General features: G+C 44.0%; 1 protein-coding gene and 1 pseudogene across 1 annotated transcript in view; both read right to left on the reverse strand.

The window, feature by feature from the left end:
* The window catches only part of KLHL29 (kelch like family member 29), a 298,936-nt gene that overhangs the window by 195,207 nt on the left and 76,533 nt on the right, over positions 1-27,196 (reverse strand). The gene's annotated exons all lie outside the window — the stretch shown is intronic.
* On the reverse strand, positions 26,043-26,162 carry LOC136638110 (5S ribosomal RNA; annotated as a pseudogene).

Consider the following 27,196-nt stretch of genomic DNA (forward strand, 5'->3'; position numbering starts at 1 on the left):
TCACAAAATTTGGAGAAGTCTGGTTGAAAGATACCCATTGCTTTCCTTCTTGAACAACGGAGAAGTGACTGATGATTTTGTAACCAGAATGGCACAGCTCGTTACCCAAAATAGGTATTGAATTCGTTTTCTTCCATTCTTGCATAAGACAGATAAACACAGCAGGATACAAGCTTCTGGCTTACCCTCAATATGATTTACTTTTGAAGAAGGAATATACGTATAAATATTAAATGTAGCAGAACACAGTGTAGTTTCCAACTATACTAACCTACTCCGCAACAGAACAGCCTGCCTATGAGGCTGCGAAGGCTCCTTACTCAGAATTCAAGGACAAGTGAATGTATTCTTGAACAATGCCAACATGATAAGTCCTTTTCACAGTTCAAGGAACATCTGACTTGTGTGGGGTGTAAGGCAATGGAGGCAGAATTGGAGGAACAGAAATACAACTAGACATTATTTCATTCCATGAAGAAGTAAAAATCTGCACAATGTTTTTCATTCTTTTCTTTTTAAATAGCAAGATAGTCTACTGCCAAGAAATGGGAAGTAGCCTTAGCCACTTGATCCACAATTGATGGGATGTATGTTGTATATGAGCTTGTTACAGAGCCTCAAATAGATTTTCTTCATTTCACGGTACTCACCCAACACCCCAGAATCCCTAATTTTTAAAATGTTGACTCTTACAATGGATGCTTAATGAAAAGTGTCAGATATGCAAAGGCTAGTTATGGTTACTTGAACAAGAACTCATTCGATTTAATGCTTGTACTGTCAAGTCTTACAATACCTTTATAGCCTTTCCAGCAAAAGAAGCCAAGCTGATTGCTGGAAACAGACGGGGTTATCACATTGAAACCCCCTGGAATGTCAACTTTGAAATTACTTCCAGTATGCTTTAATTTCCTCAGCAGACTCTCTATCTTTCTTTGGCAGATCATGTTGGAAAAATAACAAACCGCTTAGAACTGCTTTCAGACAATACAGGTCACTTGAATAAAATGCAGAGGTCAGAACATCTCCAGTGTGCTAAATACTAATTAGAACAACTTTCCTCTTTTAATTTGTGTTACTAAACTAAGCATGCATCATAATCATTGTACTCACTCTTTGACTCTAGTCCGAGAACCACATTTGGAGGGGGATAAATTAACGTGATGAAATGCATCTCAGACAGTAAATTTATACCACTTGAGAAGTAGCAAGTGACATTTACCAGTCTCTGACTTCCCATGTCATGATTGATATCCAGCTATAAAATAGGCAACTGAGTACTGCTGAAAGATCTTTCTCTACTGTGTCAAGTAGGGCATCAGATGGCTTGCTAAGCAACTGCTGCACACTAAAATCGGTAACCTACAAGAGAACCTGGTGAAGTGCAGAAGCTTTCTTTAACCTACAGACTTCCATTTCAGCATATAAGGATAATACGCTTCACATCCCAAAAGAATGTCTAATACTTCTAACCAATGATGTATGAAATTGAGAGGCTTCCAGCTTGAATGCCAGAAATGTTACCCTGATCTGAAATGGTCTGTGCCTACCTTTCTGTCACTTTACTGCTAATGTATTGCTTTTGGAGCAACTTACCCCAAAGGCTGAGTTTATTTAAACTGTGATAGTATCACATCTGTTCTTTTGAATGTAAACACATATTCCCTCCATTTTTTTTCTCTAACTATATACACTTGGAAGGGGTAAGTCTCTTTCAAACTTTAATTAAAAGTATTTGGTTAAGTGACTTAAATGAAAACTCAAGAGATATCCATTACTCTTTGCCAGAACGCCTTTCTCTGGAAGGCTCAATGTGGAAACCACAGCAAGAGAATGCATGACTGCTACAGTCATACTTCACTCATAAATCAGTAGATGATTTATGGACAGAAAACATACACTGCTCCATTGCTTGGGGGGGGGGTGTTTCTGCAATACTATCCCATTTCTTCCACTTTCCTCAGCACACAAGGAGCAGATAACTGGTGCAGATGCCATCTCAAAAGTTTCATGAAGATCCTGTGTTCAAATAAATACAGAATTTTCTGGTTGAAAAACTTGAAAGCAGGCATTCTGCAAAAAAACAGCAAGTCAAAAAGAACTACTTTTGTTGAAAAATATAAATTTATATTTACTTAAATATTCTAAATACTTATACTAAAATAATCAAAGGACATTTCTAGAGTGATTGCCAAATTGCAAGAAGTGGTTGCTGTAGACTCTGCAGGACTGGGAAATCTTACATTTTAACTTAGATGAACCAACAGGTCCCCAAACAAAGGCTGCATTTGTTTGCCAGGCATCACCTGGCAGGACAAAGTTCCAAACAACACAGTCCTGGAACGAGCTGGAATCCCTAGCATGTATGCACTGCTGAAACAGAGACATTTGCATTGGCTCGGTCATGTTGTGAGAATGGATGATGGCCGGATCCCAAAGGATCTCCTCTATGGAGAACTCGTGCAAGGAAAGCGCCCTACAGGTAGACCACAGCTGCGTTACGAGGACATCTGCAAGAGGAATCTGAAGGCCTTAGGAGTAGACCTCAACAGGTGGGAAACCCTGGCCTCTGAGCGGCCCGCTTGGAGGCAGGCTGTGCAGCATGGCCTTTCCCAGTTTGAAGAAACACTTGGCCAACAGACTGAGGCAAAGAGGCAAAGAAGGAAGGCCCATAGCCAGGGAGACAGACCAGGGACAGACTGCACTTGCTCCCAGTGTGGAAGGGATTGTCACTCCCAAATCGGCCTTTTCAGCCACACTAGACGCTGTTCCAGAACTACCATTCAGAGCGCGATACCATAGTCTTTCGAGACTGAAGGTTGCCAACTACTACAGTAATTAAATCTGAGTCTACTTCAATTACCAGGTTTCATATTAAATAAATCACCACAGTTTTCTTTGTATCTGCTTTTTTAAACTGCTACTGTTCTTCTCTTATTTATGTTTATTTATTTGCAAATCTTCCACCCACATCATGCCAAACTGTTAGATTGTATTCCTGCATCTCATGTCTCCTGTTACCTGTTTGCCGAATCCTGAAATTACACCCTTTCCCATTAAAAAAGTAAGTGTTCTGGTACCAAAATTAAATATATTAGGCCCAACTTTCCAGCACTGGCATAGCTGTGCAAATGGGATGGTGTGCTGCATTCTGCAGTTGGGTGGGAGTCACGGAGGTCTCCTAAAGGTAAGGGAATGTCTGTTTGCTTACCTCGGAGCTGCATTGCCCTTATGTTGGTGCAGGAAAGTGCACCCTTGAATGTGGAAAGGCATTTATTTATATTGTTGAACTGCTGTAAATAATATCTTTTTAGAAGAAACTATCCAACAAGATATTCAAATCAATGGTTTGGCTACCCTTGTCTTGCTACCCTTTTTTTTTGCAAGCCCCCTGCTTTTGTTGTAGAATTTAGTACTGGGCAACATATTTCTATAACATATGCACTGATTTAGTCATACTCCTAAAGGTGTAAGGATATTCGCAGCTTTCAGCCGATCAAAACACACCAAGCTCATTAGTTCTATTTTTGCAATATTTGTGGTTTTTGAAGCCATGGGCCCTAAATAATTCCAGTCCTGCAAGCAAACAAACAACAAACTGAGCAACTGAAGATAAATTAATCCCTGCTGTACACTCACTGAAGTTAGACAATCTTATACCATATATGGCTGGCTCCCCAAAGTATTTAAGGAAAAGGTTTTATGGTGGACATTTTCTAGGAAACAGACTTGTGTTAAAGGCTGCAATACACAGAAAAAGATTGAAGCAGCTTCAAAAAAGACTTCCAGGCATTTCTGGCAGAGAAAGTGCAGAGGCACAAATATCCTAACCAACTTTATCCATTTGATGAGTACTAGGACCCTATGCAGTATACAGAATTCTTCTTCTCTGTCCTAGCAGTGGAAAGTGAAGTGAACAGTAATGAATAGGGTGTTAGAATGGACTGGTAACACCTGAGAGAGGTAAATGGAGGTTCAGCTTTAAGGCAGATGTGAGAGGGGGGCTTACTTCTCTACCTTACATCCAGCACTGTAACCTTTCCTCTGATGCCCTCAGAGAGAATGTTGGGCTCCAAGCATTCACTCCACCTGCCAACAGGGGCAGCACTGGATGCTGACAGGAGGTAAGGAAGGCTTACCTCTCTCCCTTGGTGTCCAGTTACACCACTGCTACCCCCTTCTCCAATGGGAGCCCGGCATTCCCTCCTTAGGCATTAAAGCGGGGTTCCGGGCACACTGTATATTTATGCAAACGTTCCAAAATCCGGAAAAATCTGAAATCTTGACGACTTCCTGTTCCAAGCAGTCTGACTAAGGGATACTCAACTTGAATCTGTTTTGGCATGAAATCAGATATATAATAAAAGTGGGTGTACTGCAGGCAAATTCTATGACTACACAGGTACAAAGGAAGTAAACCAGCTGATTGATGAGTATCACCTTTTGTGGAAAAAAGAACAATGAAAGCAGGACAGAAAACTGATGACAATATCAGACTCCATATTATGCGTCCTTGTTAGACACCGCCATCTTCCTTCTAATGTCAGACTCAAGATGACCAGATCCCACAGTTAATGTGGGATTTCTGCCCACAAACATATTTATGCCACAATAAGCTACACCAGGGAAATTCACACTTCTTCAAAGTGGTACTGCTTTCAAGCATGCTACTGTAACTTTCTATCATATCTCAGGTGTAACTTGTGCAAAGCCAGATCCAGGCTCCACCCAGTCACCTCTGGTTTCTCCATGAGGGCAGGGCAATGCTGGCTTTGCACGTCCTGTTCCGGTTTCTGTGAAGGCTCCCAGACTTCACAGAAGCCAGAATGAGATGTGAGAAGCTCTGCCCTCAGAGAGAACAGGAAGAGATGTTCTCCCCAATGGCGGGGCACTGCTGGCTTCACACGACCTATTCCAGCTTCTCTGAAGGCTTCTAGCCTCCACAGAAGCCAGAATAATGGGGAACGTGAAGCCCCATCCTCTGGAGAGAAACCTAGGGCAGTGACATCATGACATTGCATGATATTATGATGTCACTGCCCTGGGCTCTGGGGTGATATGTTATGACTCTGCCATGTCTATAACAATTCCCCATCAATTTTCATGTAGAAAATACATTAATGGTAAGAAATAGATTTGTGTTCAATTACCAGTGCAGACAAACCCCATTTTCTTCCTATTAATCCCTATAACATCAATCATATGCTTTATATGATAATGGTCATTTTGCTTATCTGTTTCGAAGGGGATTTTTAAAAAGCCTGGGGACCACTCAGATTTCTTAATGTGGAACAACACTCATCTTTTACAGAGTAGCTACAACCACTTCAACTGAGATTACAAAAGCAGCTGAAGTATAGCAAAATGTTAATTTCATGTGTAGACTGCAGATTTGTATCCATTTTGGGCTGCAATCCAATGCAAATCTTTCTGAGGGTCAGTCTCATTGAACTTAGTGGGCCTTACTTCTGAATAAACATGCATAGGATTCTGCTATTTGTGACAGAATACATGGAATACAGAGTGAAGATAAAATCTGTTTACAGAACACACCTGTGCCATTTTAACCTACCAAGCCAATGGCAGTTCACCAGTCATGCTTTGTGGCACACGGCTTGATAAGCTATCTGTTTCTGATTGCAAACAAAAAAAATGTGTACTTGTTCAAGCACCAAACATAAGGCATGTTTGGTGGGTTGTCTTTGGCTTGGTGAGCAGGGGATCCATTCTACCATAGCATTCCAAATCCCCTCTGGTCAATACTTTGCAAAAAAAAAAAAAAAAGAGCTTTGACTCTGTTTAAGCATTTCTCTTTGACTCAAGCCTGCTCATTCCAAAACACACTGCTGCTGATTGTACAGTATTTACTATTCTACTAATCTCTTTGGAAATGCAATATGGAAAACAAAAAGAATTAGAATTCAAAACAAATCATTAATCAACTACTAAAAAACCCTGGAGTGTTTTGCAGTATTTTTTTTAAAAGAAACATTTGATGACTTATTGCAAATGTAGATAATTTGCATTTTTGGTACTTGAATGAAAATGCTTCATAGTGTTGAACTGTTTTAGAGGAAATTTAAATGCCTATTTAAGGTTGTAATATTCACATTTTATCTGTTTGCATATGTAAACTTTTCCAGATTAAAACTTGGCCACAGCAAAAAAATTTTGGAGATCATGGTATATATGACTAGGAAGCTCATACAAATTATCTTTTAAGAAAAGGATAGATGAAGATGCTAAGAAAAACTGTTATTTAACAATACCACAATTCCACAATCCTATTTTTTGCTTCTTTTTTTTTAACTTCTCAGTTCTCATTTGCAATGAAAGTTTCACACATCACAAAAGGCTAAACTTTCAAAGTGGCTTTGAAATAATATCAGTTCAAGAATAAGATAAATCTAAGTATTCTTTGAAATTTAAAAAAGATGTCCATATTTTTAGCGTCTTTTCACACATTTATTCATTTCTTTTCTCTGAAGACAGCTCAGGAACATGGATGTCTCCCTCTGCAATGAAGCCTGTGATGTAGAAAGAAAGACAGTATGTCTTACCCATAAGCAGAGATATCCTGTAATAGTCCTTTGAAGACCATCCACAATGCTTCCATCAAACATAATTTTCCCCCATCCAAATCTGACAAGCAACCTTACAGAATCTCTTGAAAGCGGTATAGAAACCTATGGCCAGCCAGAAATCTCTCTGACCTTCTTTAGCTATCCGCATGAAGATGCCTAGGAAGGATTGGCTACTATTTTTAAGCTAATGGAAAAGATGAAGATTGAGAGAAGGGGAGGGTACTTACTTTTCAATTCCTTTCTTTAGAACACACAAGCATAAAAAGAATGATCACTGCCTCTTTGATGTAACAATTCCAGAAGTTCTAAACCTAGATTCTGCTCATTTAAAGCCATCCATGTCAATACTGTTTCCAGTCACATCACAGCAGGATTCCATCAAACAAAGAATGGTACTTCAAGTCACATTGTATTCGGTTAGCTGAAATGTTCATTTCTCAGGCTATTGTTTGGGTCAGGTTATATGGTATAGCAGCCATGCAGAGGCTACTTAAATTGTTTCACATCCTCACTGTTGCTGTGTCGCAAGCAGTTTGCGCAATTCTTTCCATGACATCACAATCTCATTTTTTTTATTTTCCAAAAACAACTATAAACAAATAAGCATAACACATAACACAAAAAACATAACACCACTACAAAAAAAAACACAAAGGGCGCAGGAAATTATATATCATCATATATCACTAAAACTAATAAATCATTACATATCTTGATCAATTCCTCTTCTAAATTTACCTCTTAATATCATTTTTCATTCATCGTACATGTATCATATCATATCAAATATAATATATGTAATATAATCATCAAAATGCCCTATCATATATTTCTAAAACTTTTCAACCAAGTATAAAAGCATTTTTCCCTTGCTTAATTTGTGTCGGTTTTCATCGTTAATCCAAAACTTCTAAAATTCTGCCCATTTCCGTCACATTCATTATTTTCTCTATTAATTCATTTTTCATTAGTATTTTAGAATCCTTCCATTATCTAACATATAAGATCCTCACTACTGTTAAAATCATAATAACTAAACATACATCATTTTCTTTATAATATCTAAAATAATATAAAATTTGTTGCTCTAGTAAATTTTTTTAAATTATGCTTACAAATCTGTTCCCATTGATCCATTGTGATATTATGGCCTATATTTTACACTCATTTTATCATGCATTGTTTTACTGTTTCTTATTACATCTCAAAGTCCAATAGTCGATCTTATAATGCATATATTAATTTTGTTCTCAATCTTTCTTTAACATAAAGAGCAACACTTTTTTTTTCATCTGAAGCTACAAAAATTTCTCCTAATTTTTTATTCACCAACAATGCCTTATTCATTAGTCATCATGTTTCTTTTTACTGGTCTTCCTCTCTTTTTGTGTTTTTCTTGTTGCTATTGTTGAGCGCCTCTTACTCGCTCCTCTAGGTTCTTCCCTCTCTGATTCATCTGTTGTTCCTAAATCATCTGATTTCTTTTCATCCAACTCCATTTCTGGTCTATATTCTTCTAATTCTTTTCTTCTCGATTTCTCTTCCTCCTTTTCTTCCTTTCTTATCTCATCTTTCATCACTGTACTCAAGAAATCAGCACTTGAGCTGACATCTGAATTTCCATTAACGTTGTCTCTGCATCGTGCTGATTTTCGTCTATCTCCGATATTTTAGCTTGATCTTTCCTTATCTTTTGCCCCAATCTCTCAATCTTTTGTTTATTTTCTTCTGATGTAATTTTCACCTCCATCAGTTGTCCAGTAAGATCATCTAATCATTTAGTTAAAGCATCCATACTAGCCTGAGTTTGTACAGATTGGTTTGTCAGTTGCTGTACCATCCCCAACAGTGTTTCTATATTGTCTTGCACAGTCTGTTTCCAGTCTTTCCCTTTCGGTTCCTCTTGTACTAATTTTCCAAGTTCTGTCTCCGACGCTGGCGAGCCTCAAACTTTCACTGTTTTGCCCATCATCTTCCTTCTTCTTTCCTTCTGCTCACAATGTTCTTTAAGGCTACTAGATGTCTTCAGCGTATTATCTTCCTTGCTTCAATTATAAACACAAATCCAGTTCTTGCAATGTCTTTTAAAATCCACTAGATGTCACTGGCGCACTGTTTTATTTATATTTCTCTTACCTTGTTTAGACCTGTAACCTTGGCAATACAGGAATGTCCGACCGCAGGAATGTCAAAACATCCAGCCGCTCCCTCAGGCACTCCCAAACAATAGTAACAAACCAAGGCAATAAATGCTCCAATACACAAACTTTTCAAGGACATTTAATTTATAATCCACTTAAATTCAAAGTCGTAAAGTTGTAATTATATTTTCATATATCCATAGCAAGCTTGGTAAATCTCTTCTACGATTTCTCCTCACACCTATATATAGCTGGGGGGGGAACCTTCCCCCCCCCATTCTCAAGGCAAAAAAACAAATCAGGCAATCAAATTACTCAGTCCACGCCAGGCATACACAAACGGAATAACGCTTATTTAAGTCTTTCAACGTCTTTCCCTGCAGGGGCCTTCAGCTTGATTCAAAATGAATTCTTCACCATTGCTGCCAAGAGGCGGAATCTCCTGGGAAAGCCCCCTGGCCGGGCTTTATCTCCCCAGGAATCGTGCCGTCACATGGTGAAGTTTGTCTCTCCTGACAAACAATCCTCAGATCTCCTCAGATCCGCAGTTTTTGGGAAAAAACAGAGTGCCTTTCAAGAGCCGGAGAGTAGCACATTTGTTCGGCTGCTGGCTGGCCCCACAAAAGTTTGCACAATTATTTCCATGACATCACAAATCTCTTTTGGAATGTTGGTGGGGCTGTGAGGAAACTGCCTCCTTCCCACACCCTCACCCACTCTGTAGCATGAGCTGCTGCACCATATGAATGGCTCTGTACTAGTCCAGGTCAATATTCTCCTTAACAGTATTGCTATTTAAGTATTGAAATAACTTAAGGTTTGAATGGCATGAATATCTGTGGTATGAAAAAAGTAAAAGTAAATGCAGAATTTAAGCATCACTATATTCGACATTCGATACTAAAGATATGGAATAAATATAAAATAGATTTTACACAAAAATTCCATTATGTATCTCTCCACAGAAGGCTTTGTTTCGACAAAGGAAAACTGGTGGAGAAAACTGGATATTGTACAGAAAGTTACTAACGTCTGTGCAAGGAGATTGTAAAATGAATACAAGAGAAGAACTATTGAAAGAAAGGTTTGTCAATGGTTTTTATAACTACAACCTTCTGAAAGATTTAAATTAGATGTCAAAATTATAAGGATTTGAGGACGGAAAATCACAATTAGAGAGGTAGTTAGGTACAGAAGAAACACAAGCGCTTAGTAAAATGTATGAATGGCTACCAAAATATGAGACAGAAGATGAACCGGTTAAAGAATGTATCATTCAATGGGCAAAAAAACTGATTTTTTGACATTTTGCATACAGAAGAAAAAAGTTAATGATCTGTGGTTTTGATGAATAGGGATAAGAGGAAATAGATTGTTAGACAGAGAAAAAATTCCAAATAATGGAAGATGAAATGAAGGGCTGACAGAGACTTATTTTATTCTTTTTTTCCAAATATATAATAGAGAGATATCAAGATATCAAGGAAACAAGATTTACTATGACTACTTTGCTTTTGCTGTACAGTTTTCTTTGAGGTTGTAGTACGTGTTTTATGTGTATTTTTATGAAGTGTTTATATGACTTCAAATTTCTAAAAAAACAGTATTGCTATTTAAGATCTGAGTCTGTCAATTAAAGCTACAATTACAAGCCTAATAGGTAAACCAAAGCTCAAATGTGATGCATCACATATCAAAATAGCCAACCAGTTACAGTTAAGATAAGAGCCTCACTTGCCCTAAATGGTCTAGGAGCATTTGGATAGCAGAAAACTGAAATGGTGAGAAACACTTACAGACCAATCCTGAACTCTTTAGTGCCAGCAGTACGAGTGTACCACCGGCGCTGGATGTTGCAAATGTGCCATAAGGCATGTCTGCGACACCCAGAGAAGAGGAGCCATTGGTGGTAAGTATTGGGCAGGGAGAAGTGAGGAGTGGGTGGAATGGGGCAAGGGGAAGAACCGGGACAGCAGGGGATGGGACTGGCAGAGCTCTGCTCTGTCAGATCCAGAACTATGTGTTGGGCCACAAGGCCCAGCACAGAGTCTCTCATGTCTGTGCCAGCAGAATAGCCAGCGCAGACTTGGAAAGCCCCATTGCAGGGCTTGGGGCTTTCCCCAGAAGAAAGGGACAAAAGTGTCCTTCCCCCAAGGAGACCTCTGGTGACTGCCATGGGGCAGCAGGATGCTATGGTAGCTGTTTTGGTGCTGCTGAACCTGGCAGTAGTGCCGCCTTGAGGTTTGGGCTGCCCATGAGCTACACAATGGAAAACATTTAGGTGACACTTGCGTAAGCACATCTAAGTCCCATGTATTGTATTTTAAAAACTGAGATGCAGATTTTACAAAAGAAGCATAGCAATATTGGTTTGCAATTTTGCTAATGCGTCAAAATTTTGACTCTTAAATAATAACAGATTCCACGAACTACATTTTCTCTTCATTTTCTTTAGCACCATTTTTTCTAATTAGTAAGCATTTTTTAAAGCCAGGCTGTCAGAAGTTTAGATTCATACAGGTTTCTGCAATTCCAGCAAAGTTTAGAGGTGCATTAAACAAGTCAGGAAGCCTTGTATCAAGTTGACACAATCTTCTTCTCAATCCTTGTTAGTCCTAACAAGGGAGGAAAACACAGTGAAAATTAGGGTAAATATTCCAGCAAACAACAAGCCCAACACGAGATGTTTGTTCATGTGAACAAATTAACTGAGGGGAAATAAATTAGTTTTACTACAAGGATCCAAAAGATGGATCTAAGAGTGGTCCAAAAGCTTTACTGGAAACATAAGGTTACAAGAGCTTATGGCACACATGGTATACAGTACAGTTCAAGCAAAAATGAGACCATGGTATGGGGTGAATTTCTCTCCCAAGTGCCTATCCAATTACTCCAACAGGGCAATTTTTACCAAGTGTATTATAAGGATATTTTTGATTAAAAGAAAAAAAAAACTGTTACCTTGCTAGGATTAATTCTGACAGATGTTTTGGCAATTATGAATCACTTAGCTAATTATCCCAAATACCTTTCTGGCCATCACTGACTGCTATGATAAACACCTCAAGCCAAATTACACTGAGTAAGGCACATGAAATTGTAAAAATTCTTGGCTTTGGGAAAAGACATGCTAGTATTTAGGACCTGACAATTACTTTAATCAGCATTATAATGATTCTGCTGCAGTATATATAAATTTTTGTTGCTGACATTACATTATTAGATAATTAAGGTAATTTAAGTAATTACTAGCTAAAAAGACTAATTTTGCTCATCATCATAAAAGGTCTCAGAGCACAGTAATAGAAAGGAATTAAGACTTCAATATGGCAATTTTGGGAAAATTAAAATCTCTGCAATGGAAGCTGAAGGAAGCTATTAAGGAAACCAGAAAGCAGTTGCATGGTTAAAATGGAATAATTCTCTGTCCCTATATGCTCTATACGATTCCTTATTATGAAGCAATATTTATTTCTGTAAAACACTTAAATGGTCTTCAATTAAACATTCATATGCAATCAGCTAAAAATAATACAATCTGTTCAATGCAAAGGAGTTCTCTCTGAAGAAAAATATGTAGTTGGGATGCTTCCGTGTAGCTACGAAAAACTAAATTATACTAATTCATTTTATTATTTTTCCCTCTGAACCTAAAAGAAAACTGTACCAGTAAAAGTGTGCTTTAATAAACCTAAATCAGTTTAAGTAAAATGACAGACATTTTGAAATTACAAAGTGAACTGCTCATAAGGCAATATAAAATGAATGACCATGTTCCCATCCCCTCATCCTATTCATAACAATTTAGAATTAATGCTGGTAATTGAAAATTATTTGGATGAACAAGTGTTTAAAGAAATATACAAAACACAGCAGCAGAACTCTGACATTGTATTTAAGATGTTACAATGAGAGTCTTAAGTGCAATGTTCATTATAATTTTTATAATGGGGGTCACAAGTTGACTTAATTGATTTTAAATGGAAATTAGAATACAAGTTGCCTTTGAAGATGTACATTAACCTCACCTCACTCAAAAACCCCACTCTAAAAATTTAAAAAGCACAACATTTATCATATCTTTCCAAATCTCATGTAAGCTTCTTTAGAATGATTAAAATTCACTTTAGACATTTAGAAGTCTCCATCTAACACAGGCCACCCAAATCTTTCACCCTTTATCACAGGGAATACAATAAGGGCCTGAAATGTTCCTAGTGCATTTGCTTGGATGTGGTACAGCACTGAGAACACAGTCAAAAATGTCAATTCTTTCTAGGGACGGATGAAATGGTCAGGGAGATACCATGTTCAAACAGTTGTGGTTTGACAAAAACCCACTTTACTCATTATTTCTCCTCACTAGGAGGAGTGTGTTTGCAGCAAGATTCAGACTATCTCCCTGGAATGTAATGAACAAAACCTAAAACTGTGAGAAGAATGGACTGCCAAGATTAAAAGAAATTACAGATTCTGACATGTATTTATGAAGCAAAACAATACTAAAAATACTGAAGACAAATTTGCACAACTGTGACCCACCAAGCGGAAAGCAGCCGACGAACTATATGTGGCGGTTCATCAAGAGTTCAATAAACCACGTGTTAATGCTGCCCAAAATTACAAAAGCAATGTGGCACAAGTCCTTGGGGTACGTCAAACCATGTGGCTGGTGGCACGTGCTCAGTTTGATGAGGAACAAATTGTGCAGCCCAACCATAACAGTGATATATAATTGCAACGTATCTGTCAATGTGACAGATACCAGGGACCCAACAGGACCCGTGCTGATATCTGTCTTGCTCTTCCTTATCTGGTAGTCCCCTTGGCACTTGCTGCCTGCCCCTTTTTGCCACCACCTTTGGTAATTGTAGCAGAAAGAGTTCAAACAGCTACCACCAACTTCAGTTGTGCACAATAACCTGGAGATGAATTAAGGGCAATGTTGTGAAACCAAGATGGTAGAGGATACCATTACCAAGAGCTCTTTCTGCTGCTGCTGCTACCAAAGCCAGGAACAAAAAGTTAAGCTGTCTAACAAAACGTAAAACTCTCTATTGCTGCCCGAGAAACCTAAGGCATTGGCAGATTTTTCAAGGGCTTTCTCAAACACAGAGCCAGCCCTGCTACAATCCTTAGTTCGCTTCCATTCAGTTTCAAATGCAATACACTCATGTTAGGGTTAACTATATGTGCAGGTGCAACACCAAACCACAGTTACAGGCAAGGGGACTCTGTGTGTGAAAGGCAGAAGATTGGGACTGGGTATAAAAGAGAGGAAATACGCAACCTCACTGTCCATTTTGTTGAGATGGCTCATGTTACATCTTCATTGGCCAACAGAAGCATAGTCAATTTTTTTTTTTTTTACTCTTTTGGAATTTCAAGGGTGCATCATGTGTATTTTGATAATCTTTTGATCATAAAAGCCAAAAGATATATTGCATACCTTTGACCTCATTCTGAAGCTCTTGATATAATGTAATATTTGCAAAAATGTCATCCCCCCCCCCCCCCACTTTCCAAAGTAGCACTTGAAAGAACATCGAAGAACTCAGAGTAATCAAGACACTTCCGGCATCAATATATAATGTATACAACAAAATGAATTCACTGTTTTCACTTAGAGTGCTCTGACCTTGATCGCATGAAGGATATAAACTGTAAGCTAAACTTGGGCTGAAATGTTTTGATAAAAATATGCCACAGAATCTCACACTTTGTACAGTCCATCCCTAAATAAAGCTGGAGATGAACTAAAACATTCCATTTCCTAGACTCAAACCTTCATCTGAACCTATGAAAAAGCATGTATATTTACATATGTTAAAAATACTTTTGATTAGGCATTATGTATAAGGAAAAAAAGAGTTAAGGTACTTATATTTGTTCACATCTTTCCACTTCTTCAGGAGTATGTGGAAAAATGAGGGAGAGGCAAGACAGACACTCCTTTGGCTCAATTGACTTCCAGGTTTCCCCCTGCCCAGAACTCGTGTACTATATATAATTCACAAGTGACAGTGGAATCCCCTGCCGGGTTTTTCCCCCCCTTGTATGCTACACCTTAGATTATAAACCATTATTAAAATGTAAACTGCCACGATTGTTTTGACAGAAAGCTATATTCAAATATACAAATAGTAAGTAAAAAAACTCAATATTAAATTCGATGAAACTCCCATGTAAGTGTGCTCAGATCAGAACATTATGGCTTCTTTACACAATTAGTTATTCTTACCTCACAGCCCTTTATGTCTCTTGGATCATCTGTTTGTTTAAATATTCAATGGTCAATGGCTGACTTAAGTTAAAAGAGTACAAGAGAAAATCATGGTGATTAGGGGCTTCTCTCTCATTTCTCTTCTATCCCAAGATGTGATCATGTGAACAAAAACAGGTTAAAGCTTCTGGTTAGCAAGAGGTGGTTGGAGTGGAAAAATCTGGGTTAGCTTACAACTCCAAGTAGCATGTGAGCAAAGAGATATAGAGAAAGCCCCTCGCATTCCTAGTCCACATCCCGAAGCTGCAACCCTCAGTCTGACACAACCTTATCACCAGCAACCTCTGAAAAATCCCTCATCAACAAGCTCAGAGACAGAACTACATCAAGTATGTCAATTAAACTTGACAACCAATTACTAGATTTCATCAAAGTCCACTTTGAACTTTCACCAATTGCTTCATAATAAGCCAAATGAGATTTAGCTAACAAATTGCCACTGAAAGACTATTCAATTCTTAAAACATTTCTGTGGTAATTAGAAACGAACTCTCTAATAAACTGGCGATTTAGCTAGCTTAGAGGAATCTGAGATCAGTTCTTTTAAAGAAACTCACAAAGGATTAAAAGTCTAGGAAGAATCTTTCTATAAGGTGCAATTTTGGTGGTGGTAGTGGCTTCCAGGGTGAAAACAGAGGGCAGCAGAAAATGGGGAGATTTGTACTTACCATGAATCCCCCTTCTCAGTGGTCTCCATGTCCGGATTAGTCCTTACAAGTGGGTAGCTCCTCCCTCTCAGGTAGGCAGGCCAAAGTCTTTTGGACTTCCTGAGGGGAGGGGCTGCCTGGACTCCCCAGGCTGTCCAAGCTTCAAGAAGAACCCCTCCCCAGTGGGATATATTCGGATGCTAGATGTCTCGAGTCCTTCCGGATGGCACTGCAGTGGCGGTCGTCTGCTGCTATGTGCTGCATTGCATGTCAGCTCTGGGGATGAGTGCAGAATGGGCCCAGGTGGCGCGAGACCCTACCCTAGTTCCATTGCTACTCTGTGTTGCTCTGCCCTTCCCTGACCTCACTGTTCTACTCCTCGTTATATTTACTTCTCTTTTCTTTTTCTTTTTTTTTACACAGCTGCGAGGGCAGGCGAACTAATCCAGACATGGCGACAACTGAGAAGGGGGATTAATGGTAAGTACAAATCTCCCCGTTCTCCAGTGGGATCTCCATGTCCGTCTTAGTCCTTACAAGTGGGATGTGCCCAAGCGGTGCCCCTCAAGGATGGGAGCTGCTGCAAGCCTATAGTGCTACGCTCTGGAGGACATGCCTGGTGAAGGCTGCATCCCCAGAGGCGAAGGCGTCCATCTTGTAGTGCTTGATAAAGGTGTTGGGCGAGCTCCAGGTAGCTGAACTGCACACTGCCTCCAGGGAGGGGTGAGCCCTGAATACTGTTGAGGTGGCGGCTCCCCTGAGGGAGTGAGCCACTATGCCCCTGGGGGTTCCTTGCCAGAGGCCCTGTAGGCCTCGGCTATGGCCTCTCTAACCCATCTGGAAATGTTGAAGGGAGACACCTTCCTGCCCTGGTCACTGGGTTGGTATAAGACGAACAAGGCTTCTGAACGCCAGTGGGCGGAGGTCCTGGAGAGATAAAAGCTCACCGCCCGACACAAGTCAAGGGCAAGCCATTCCTGCTCCCTGGGATGAGAAGGATTGGGGCAGAAAGTGGGCAGCACCACCTCCTGCGACCGGTGAAACAGGGAGTTCACCTTGGGTAGGAAGGTAGGGTTGGTGTGGAGGACAATCCTGTCCTCCTGGATCCGGCAGAGCTCACTGGCTACTGAGAGGGCTGCCAGCTAGGACACCCTTCTGGCAGAAGTGACGCCCACCAGGAAGGCGGTCTTCTGCGATAGTGGCTTGAGCAAGCATGTCGCCATAGGCTCAAAAGGAGGCCTCGTCAACGCACTCACTACCAGGGTCAGGTCCCATGTGGGGGCCCTGGTCACGGGGGGGGGGCGGACTGAGGAGGCTCACTCCCTTGAGGAATTTTCGAACATGGGGGTGCGACACCAGGACCCTTCCCTTGGGGGACCCCAGGACGACCGCTGAGACCTGCATCTTAAGGGTGGCCATGCTTGAGTCCCTTGTCGAGGCCTGCCTGGAGGAAGCTCAGAAAGTCCTTGACCCGGATCCTCTCCGGGTCAAGATTCCAGGGTCGGCACCATTCAGTTAAGACCCTCCAGGTTCCATTGTAGACCCGGTTGGTGGATCCTCACCAGTCGGAGAGAAGAGTAGCCAGGATGGCGGGGGAGTGGCCTGACTTGGCTAGTCTCTTCCGCTCAATCTCCAGGCAGCTAGATGGAGCTTGGCTATCTGGGGATGCAGGATTGGGCCCTGTGACAGTAGGTCTGGGCACTGGGGAAGGGGAATGGGTGGGGAGGTGGCCAGCTCCCGCAGGTCCGGATCCCAGGGCTGGTGGGGCCAGTTTGGGGCTATGAGGAGGACCTTGGCCTGCTCTAGCCTGACCTTCGTGAGGACCCTCTGTAGGAGCTTTGTGAGGGGAAAGTCATACATTACCCCTTGGGGCCACCGTTGGTGGAGTGCGTCCATCCCCTCTGCTTCCGGACAGCGTCCTCAGGAGAAGAACCCCGGCAGCTGGTGGTTGTGGCTGCTGGCGAACAGGTCTATGGTCACTGGACCAAACTGACCGTTAATCCATGCAAAGACCTACGGGTGAAACCTCCATTCTGAATGGTTGAGGTCCTGGTGACTCAGCCAGTCCGCTGCTGTGTTTTCCAGTCGGGCGATGTGCTCGGCTCTGATGGACCTAAGGTTCTTTTCTGCCCACAGCATCAGTCTGCGCGCCTCCATCTGCAGTGCTGCTGACCTGGTGTCCCCTTGCCGCGATGTTGTCAGTGTACACTAGTACATCCTGGTCCTTGAGTTGGGGGAGGGCCAGCAGGGCCAGTCGAATGGTCCTCAGCTCTAGCAGGATGATGGGAGCTGTACTCTCGTTTGGGGACCAGCGGCCCTGCGTTACCGCCTCGGAGGTGTGGGCCCTGCATCCCTGGAGACTCGTGTTCGTGAGCAGGGCGGCTCTGTGGTGTATCTGGATCAGCGAACCCTGGTCCAACCTGTGAGGCCGCATCCACTATCGAAGGTCCTTAAGACAGGAGGGCAGGAGGTCTGGTCTAGAGGGTAGAGCCTCAGTTTGCCTGAAGATAACATCCACAAGTCGCCAGTTCGAGGCCACCGGCACCATGAATGGTGAGACCTTGAAGCAGCTGACAAGCTGAGCCAAGTTATTCCACCTGCTCTTTGCTGTGAGCAAAGAAGCGTCTTAACATTTTTATACATCTTTTAGTTTTTTACAGGCTTGATTCCTCGGTGACTTGCTCTTTTATTCTGTCTTTTAATCTGACTACTATTTTTATGGCCTCTGTAATGTGTTTTTAAATGTTTTTATCTGCTTAATGTGTTTTTTTAAAAATCTGTTTGTTTAATATGTTGTTAGCCGCCCTGGGTCCCGTTAGGGAGAAGGGTGGGATAAAAATAAAGTTTTATTATTATTATTGGCTGCCCTCCATGTGAGAGATGAAGGGGCTGCTTGCCAGCTTGCGTGGGAGGAAATTGGAGGCCAGAATGTGATACCAGATCAAAAAGATCCATCTGAAATGTTGTGGTTCTTGAAAGATAGAACCTTTCTTTGATTGTAAAAATCCCTACGGAGATTTAGAACTGCCTGCCCATGTAAACCGCCTTGAATAAAGTATGAGAAATCTGATGACCAAGAAAGGCGGTATATAAATACATGTATTATTAATAATAATAATAATAATAATAATAATAATAATAATAATAATAATAATAATAATAAGAGTGAGGGCGTCTGACACGCTTGCTCCTTTGAGTGACGATGAAGTCCTGGAAGGGCAGCAGCAGGTGCTGGAGGGATTGTGCCCTGTATCTGGCCCAGGGAATGATGTCTTGGCAGGAGGTCAGCATGCCCAGGAGACGGGACAACATCAGTATGTCCGGTCTGGGGGATCAAAGGACAGCGTTGATCAGGTTTGCAGTCTTGGTCCGCCACTCTGGGCGCAGGAAAACTTTGAACTGGGAGGTGCTGATGATTGTTCCCAGGTGTTCTATAGTCTGTGAGGGTGTCAGGTGACTTCTCCAAGTTGATGAAGAACCCGTGGTTCCGAAGACATTGTATGGTCTGGCGCAGGTGTAGGGCACCCTCTTCTGGCGAGGCTGATCTCAGAAGGACATCATCCAGGTACGGAAAGGTGGCCACACCCCTTGTGCGCAAGTGCGCAATCAACACAATGAGGATCTTTGTGAAGACACTTGGTGCTGAACATAGGCCAAAAGGAAGTGCCCTGTACTGATGGTGCTGGTTCAGGTAGCAGAACCTGAGGTAGCGGCGGTGGGCGGGCAAGATGGGCACGTGCAGGTACGCCTCCTGGAGGACCAGTGAGGTCATGTAGGTGTGCCTTCTGATGGACATCAGGATGGAGCGTAGGGTCTCCATCTTGAATTTCTGTTGGTGCATCTATCTTTGAGCCACTTGAGGTCGAGGATGGCTCTGGTGCAGCTGGATCTCTTGGGCACAGTGAAGAGGTGGGAGTACACCCCGGACCCCCACTGCTCCCTTGGAACTGGTTCGATGGCCCTGACCTGCAGGAGGTGTTGGATTACCTCGAGTGTCTTGCTGTGTTTTAGCGGGCATTTGGGTCTGGGGACCTGGAAGAACTGGTTGGGGGGAGTCACACAGAGTTCCAGGGAATACCCACAGAAGATGGTGCCCCGCACCCACTGGTCGGTGGTCACCTCATCCCATCTGTCCGTGAACTGTTGCAGCCTTCTGCTGATGCTGTGGGACGAGGATGGCTGGTCGCCATTGTGACTTTGGACCCTTTGCGCCAAAGCACTGGGGCTGCTGTCCTCTGGGCTTGTGGGCAGGCTGCCTAGGGTGCCAGACAGGCCTTTGACTTCCGAAAAGGGCCGGAGAAGTTGAGGTGCTGGGCTAAGAGCTTCTTGGTGAGTGAAAAGGCCGGTGTTGGGGCTGCTGGGCGGGCCTTGGGTTCCTCTCCTTAGTGGGCAGGACCCTCTTCTTGCCTCTGGACTTCACGAGGACTGGGTCCAGGGCATCCCCGAACAAACTGGCTCCCTGGAAGGAGAGGCTGGTGACCCTGGCGCGTGAGGTAGCATCCACGTCCCAGTTGCACAGTCAGGTGCTGCAGCACGTGGCAACTCCAGTGGCCCTGGCCAAGAACTGCAGGGCATCTGCTGTGGCATCTGCTATAAAGGCGGCAGCTGAGGCCATCTTTCTGATATCCAAACGAGCCGTGGAGCGTAGCTTGTGGGTCTCACTGAACTGTTGAAGCCAGAGAACCAACGTTCTGGCACAGAGGGAGGCAGAGGCCTGCAGCGCATTAGAGGAAGCCTCAAATCCCCTCCTGGTGGCTAGCTCGACCTTCTTGTCTGTGGGGTCCCTTCGGAGACTGTCGCTGTCCATGGGAAGGACGGCTAGGGATCCCAGTGCTGCTACTGGAGTGTCCACCAGGGGTGCCTTGAAGCGGGTCATGACCTCTGTGGGCAGGTTGTAGAACCTGGTGGAAGGTTTGCTGGAGTCCCTGCTGTTGGCTTGATTGTTCCAATCCTTGTCCACCAGTTGTTGGAAGAAGGGAGGGAAGGGAAACCATTGGGGGGTTTCCTCCTGATTAAGGAATACTGTTGGGGACGCCCACTTGGTCTTGGGGCCCGTGTTTTCAGGGTGCTCAGACTGCAAGTCTAGCACCTGGAGCACCCCTGATATCAGTTTGTTGAACTGTTCAGCATAGAAGAGGTGGGGCTTGTGGGTCTCAACCTCTTCCCCTGATATCTCGCCCTCCTCCGCAGATGAGGCGTGGGAGCTGCCCTCACCCTGGTCCTACTCCTGGAGGTGGGTGTGTATGGGGGTGACACTGCACATGGAGGGCGTCCCGTGCCTCTTGGAGGGGGGGTGGGGGGTCCTCCTCATCCTCCTCCTCCGGGGTGGAAGCTGGGAGCCCTGTGGGTGGATGCTCTAGGGCAGGGGTGTCCAAAGTTTTTGGCAGGAGGGCCACATCATCTCTCTGACACTGTGTCGGGGGCCGGGGAAATAAATAATTAATCTACATTTAAAATTTGAATAAATTTACATAAGTTTACATAAATGAATATATTGAAGATGAACTTATATAAATGAATCAAGGTCTTGCAATAGCTCAATGCCTATAAGAGGCCTTGCAAAAAGCAAGGCTGACCTTTCCTTAGCTGCCGCTGCTGCATCACAGTTGTGAAAGAGCAAGCAGTGGAGGGAGCTGTCATCCCACAGCTCACACGAGAGGTCAAACAGTCGCCCTCACACTGAGAGAAGTTGCGTTGGGCCAGTGTGGTCTTCAACAAATCTCCAGAGGGCCAGAGGCTCATTGGAGTCTGGGGGCTCCCTGAGGGCCGCATTGAGAGGCCTTGAGGGCCGCAAGTGGCCCCTGGGCCGGGGTTTGGGCACCCCTGCTCTAGGGTACCCCTCCGTGGCTGCTGGTGGGTCTCCATGGCAGTGGAGACACTGGCGTGGGCCATGTCCTGGATGGCCATTGAGAGCTCTCCCCAGTCTAAGGCATTCAGCCCCGCGGGGGGGTGGACAAATCAGGGACCTCTGTGGGGGTGGCCATGGGTGAGGGGGAGCTTCCGCCAGTTTGAGGGGCTCATCATTCCTCCAAGGTTCGGTCCAGTCTCGGGCTGGCGAATGGCCAAGATGGCGCCACGCACGTGGTCCTGTCCTCCGCTGCCTTCCTGTTGCCAATGGAGGTAGCTGAAGCATCTGGGCAGCCCCGCTGCCGCCACGAGCCTGTGTCTGTCGCCCCTGCCCCACTGGGGGGGCTAGTCTTCGCACACTTCGGGGCACTAGTCCAAGATGGCGCCTGTCGCGTGGTGCTCTGGAGGAAGGAAGGAGCTCCGCAGCGGCTGGGGGAAAGTGGCCCTGGAGGTTGTCTGTGGCTGGAGTGCTCGCTCGCTCGCCTGTTTTGCCCCTGCTGAGTGTGGGGGGGTGAGCAGCCTGGAGGTCGGGTGAGGTCAGCCCCGGAGCACCTGTTGCGTGGCTGCTGCCGCGAGACAGAGAGAGAGGGCTGCCCTGGGTCAGGTAAGGGCAGCCCGGAGCGCTCCCGTCAGTCGCACGGCGCCCGTGGAGGAGGGGCTGCCCTGGGGTCGGGTGAGGGCAACCCAGTCACACGGGCTCCCGGCTGAGGAGGGCTGCCCTGGGGTCAGATGCGGGCAGCCCTGGAGTCCGGGCTGCTAAGTGCACATGTGGGTGGGCCCAGCAAGCTGGGCTCAGGTGTGGAAAGGTGCCAAATTTAAAAATAGATGTGGCTGCCCTGCTCTAAAGCAGGCAGCCACGCGAGAGCCTCCAAGCAGGCAGTAGCCTGCTGGTAGAAAAAAGGAAGAAACAGCAGGCAGGATTGCCTGCTGGAGCTGGGAGAAGAGGGAAAGGAGGGAAAAGGTAAAAAAGGGGATCCTTCCCTGCATTTTCCAGCTCTGTCTTGCTTTTGCCAAAAGGCTAGGCCAGTCTGGGGAGTCCTCAGGAAGTCCAAAAGACTCTGGTCTACCTACCTGAGAGGGAGGAGCTACCCCCTTGTAAGGACTAAGACAGACACGGAGATCCCACTGGAGAAGCAAGGTACACCATCCTCCTGCTTTGAGAGTGGGAGGCACCACCACTGCACAAAGGAGGAAGTTTTATTATTAATTCCAGAGGGATGGCTGCACTAGACTGCTACAGTAAACACAAGCAGGAGTATTGAGCTTACATCCCTCCAAGACTAAGCTAACCTTTTGTTAAAGGGGGTGGGGAGGTAAAAAGAAAGATGGGTGAGAGGAGTAAAATACTTCTGTGGATCTGGTTGTTTAAATAACTGCTTTTGGTGTACTTTGTAAGTAAGAAATTTACTAGGCATGCAGGCAAGCCATGAACAGAGAGGAAAAGGGGAAGGAGGGAAGGAGAGTGAGAGAATGCCTGAATAAGTGTGTGTGAGAGATGGAGACAGACATTTATCACGCAGGTCAAGCAAGTCGAAAACAGCTAAGAAATGCTTCACGAATCAATGCTTTGGGGTTTGGCAGTTTCTATTTCGGAGATTAACGAACTCTCAACTTTCCAGCATCATATCTTTGGAAGAAGGACCCTTAGGAAGCCTACAATCACAGCAAAAGAAATGCTGGGGAAAAACTGAACACGACACAGATTCAATTTATAATAAGCGGTGAAAGATTATCCTCCAAATTTTACAGGACATAACAGTAAAGTTTTGTCATCGTATGTTCACCACCCCAGCTACAGAGAGCCTGTCTCTAGGACTCTTCTGTCTCATCTACCCCAGAAGCATATCACAGAGAGCCGTAAATAAAACTGTTCATCTACAGCTTCAAACTGTTGCTTGAGGAGTCACAATTTCCTCTCAGTATCATTTCAAAGCAAAGCTGGGGAGATGTTTCCTCCTCTACATACTGGGATGTTTCTGTTATGTTTTGGTAAGGGAGTGCACACAAAGGCAGAATGAGCTAAACCGTTTTACCTTACAATTTGTTATTTTAATTCATAAAATTTAGACAGTGCCCCATCTCAAGATGGTCCATGGCAAACAGCCACCTGAACCCACCCCTCCAATTTTGCTATTCCAAGTAGTATACCTAGGGGAAAGTCCTCAGGTGCAAGTGCTCCTGGGCGGCACAGCTTGGGGGCAGTGGTGCTCCCAGCCGTGCCATGCAGAAGGCCACCAATGCCTGCTGCTTCCCTGCCCTGAGGCATTCTGAGGGCCGGAGAGGTTGCACGTTCCCCCCCACCAGCTCTCAGAAGGCCTTCGAAGCCTCCAGAAGGCCTTAAAACATCACTTCTGGTTTTTTATGAAAATCAGAAGTGACATTTTAATGCCCGCAGAACTCCTCCGGATGGGGAAGCAGCAGACGCAGGTGGCCCTCAGGAGGTCACGTGACCGGGGACGCATTCAGACTCATCCTAGAACAGCATAGTGTCAGGACTGCCACTGGCTATCCCCCAAATTCCACTACCCATCCCCATCCCCTCCCACCCGAACTTGCTGCATCAGACATGCGCAAATACAACACATCCCTCCTCAAACATGCACCACTGATGCCTGCTAGTGGCTCAAGTTCTTCTGAAGAACTCACGGAGCTCATAAGAGGAAACTGAGGAGAGCTTACCTCCTCTGTCATTCAGCTTCTTCTAGTGACCAGCATGGAGAATGCTAGGAGCTTTCAATCCTAGCATTCAGTCTGCCAGCATATAGGAGCAGAAGCAGCACTGAATGCTGGAGGAGAGGTGTAAGTTGCTGCTGCTGCCACAGACCCATCAACTCCTTCCCTAAAATTATGTCCAACTTTGCTACTGCTGCTTCTAATGGCTGGTGGAGAGAATGCTGGGAATGCATCTAGATATGAACGTCAGAGATACACCGTGAAAAAGTGTGAAAAGATGATGGAGCTGGCTAACAGGCACTGGGTGCTCTCTGTCAACCTGCACTTGGCCAGCCTGTTGCCAGAATGGTCACATAGCCAGTCCTGCTCAAATCTCACTGTGGCCAGAGAAACACCAGCTGCCTTGTAAAGAGGAAGAGGAGGAAAATCAGCAAGTCAGAGAACCATGACTGCCACCTTCACCTGCTGGTGCTTCTTTAGGCTTGGAATGTGCTCCTCTTTACCATGCAGTGACCAGAGAAACAAACACCAACTGACCTGTAAGATGGAGGAAGAGGAAAGAAGCGAACAAGATATGTTCACCCCCTCCATGCCTTCTGTCCATCTTTTCCTATTGCAATGATTTCCCAGTGTTTGATTTTCTGCAAGCTGTACTGGGAGCTTTGTTAGCTGAAAGGCAGAGCAGAAACGTTTAAAAATTAATAATTAAAACTGTTTCATGTTGGTTCTAAAGAAAAAGCATGGTCTCTTTCCCTGTATCTTCAAATTCAAGGCTGTACGTTGTTTAAGTTTGACTCTAATAGCCTAATCCAATGGAAATCCCTATGCAGTGATACAGCAGTGTCAGTGTGGGTTACGCTGCATCCTGTGGGGTATTTCTGGCTGTTGGAGGTCTCCTTGGGGTAAGGGGACATTTGTCCCCTTGCTCCGGGGTAAACCTCAGCAGCTGCAATGGACCTGCATCAGTGATATCACTGGCACAAGTTCACATTGACCCGTGAAGGTAGATCAGGTCCATGAAGGGGATTTGGAGATGGTGCATGCTGATGTCACCAATACCACCCTCTCCATGGCCTGTTTCACCCTCTCCTGTGCCTATTCTGCCATCCCGCAAACCCAATCAACCCCTCCCTGCCTCCTCTACACCTGTGCTTGATTTACCTGCTCCAGTGGGCCTCTCAATGACCACCAGTGCCCGTGGGAATGCTTCCACTTTCCTGCCCACATGCCTGGGCCTTGCGCTCTAGCAACGTGCTTTATGATGCTTTTGCCACAGCTCACTCTGGTTGAATGCACATTCTGCCAGTTCAGGCCCTTGTTACGACTGGACCACAACACTAGCCTGACATAAAAATCAGACAAGCAGGAATCAAACAGGAAAAAATTCTAAAGAACTCTCTGGAGAATCAGGTCAAAGCTCTCCCCAAGTCTTACAAAGACTTGAAAGAAGCTTTGTTGTAGAATTTTAGTACACAGTATTGATAATTGTTTTCATCTGTTGCTGCTATTGCATCGATTTTAATCCAAGATCTGGGAGGCATCAGAAAGAGAATTGCATGCATGTTTTAAAAGGAATGGTTTGGCCCTTGTTTTCTAAGCCTGGAGGAAGAACATTCAGAATAAAAGGAGCCAATAGAGCAGAGTATAAACAGCAGGATGTAGAATGTCAGAAGTAAACTAAACAAATTTTCTCTCAGGTACATTCAATTAGGAAAATGGGTAAAGGGGAATTAGTACAACATTGTATTTTACAAGTATTAGAGTATGTGTGGGTTTTTTGTTTTAAACCAGGTTTCACTCTGAAATTTTTTACGTGGTATGTATAATTGTTGGTTGGCAACCTTCAGTCTCAAAAGACTATGGTATAAGCCTACAGCACCTGGTATTCCCAAGCGGTCTCCCATCCAAGTACTAACCAGGCCTGACCTTCCTTAGCTTCCGAGATCAGATGAGATCGGGCATGTGCAGGGTAACAGTTGCTGCAAGTTCAAAAATCAATATATCAACAGAATAATCTCTAAGCTTTAAGAGAGATGCACCAGGAATCAGAGGTCTTGGAAGCTTTATGTCCAAGACAGCTTTTATAAACAACTACTGTACAGTAGAATTTGAAAATAAAACAGTGAGATTCGTTAAAAAAAATTGAGACAACCTGTTTACTATGAGGACAAAGTAAGGATGTCATTTCTTGGGTGTGTGCTAAGTGTTACAGTTCAGATGAGAGTAGTTTGCATACTCTGCTTTTGTTGTTGCTGCACCACAAGTTTCAAACTCATTCCACTGCCACAACACTAGATCCACCGCTCCCTCATATACTCCAGTAAAGCATTTTGTCAATTACTTCTTCATAAAGGTTGAGTCTAATTATCCATGGATTTTGTATCTGTGGATCTGGCTCATTGTGGTCCCCGAGATTTGTGTTGAGCCAGATTCGGCCAAATACAAAACCTCCGAAGGCAACAGGAGCTCTTCTGAGGCCCGTGGAGGCCTCTGTGGGCTCAGAAGGCCTTCTAAGACCTCTGGAAGGCCTTAGCTTAGAAGGCCACTTCCAGTTTTGCATCAAAACTGGAAGTGACATTTTAAGGCCTTTGGAGGGCCTGGGAGGGCTTCCCCAGCCCTCCAAAGGCCTTATAAGGCCTTTAAATGTCACTTCTGGTTTTGACGCAAAACTGAAAGGGATCCTCTATGGCCTCCATGGGTTTCAGAACATCCACCAGAGACAACCAGACCACAGCTCTGGTTTGCCTTCAGAGGCTTTAAGGGATGCCTAACCACAAATTTTTTATCCATAGTTTTTTTTTAATATCCCCAGGGGTCTGGAAACAGATCCTCCACAAGCACCATCTGTTCTTTGTGTAGACATTCTGTTTTATTTTAAGGTAATTTCTTTTGAAAAAAATTTTTTTGTCAGTATCACATTCTGCAGGCACCACTTTTGCATCACCACTACCATTAGAGCTGGCAGTTGTGCAAAGAAGCCAGCAACTCCCCCCCCCCCCCAGCATTTAACAAGGAACACAT

Source organism: Tiliqua scincoides, chromosome 1 (genome assembly GCF_035046505.1).
Source record: "Tiliqua scincoides isolate rTilSci1 chromosome 1, rTilSci1.hap2, whole genome shotgun sequence".
NCBI lineage: Eukaryota > Metazoa > Chordata > Lepidosauria > Squamata > Scincidae > Tiliqua > Tiliqua scincoides.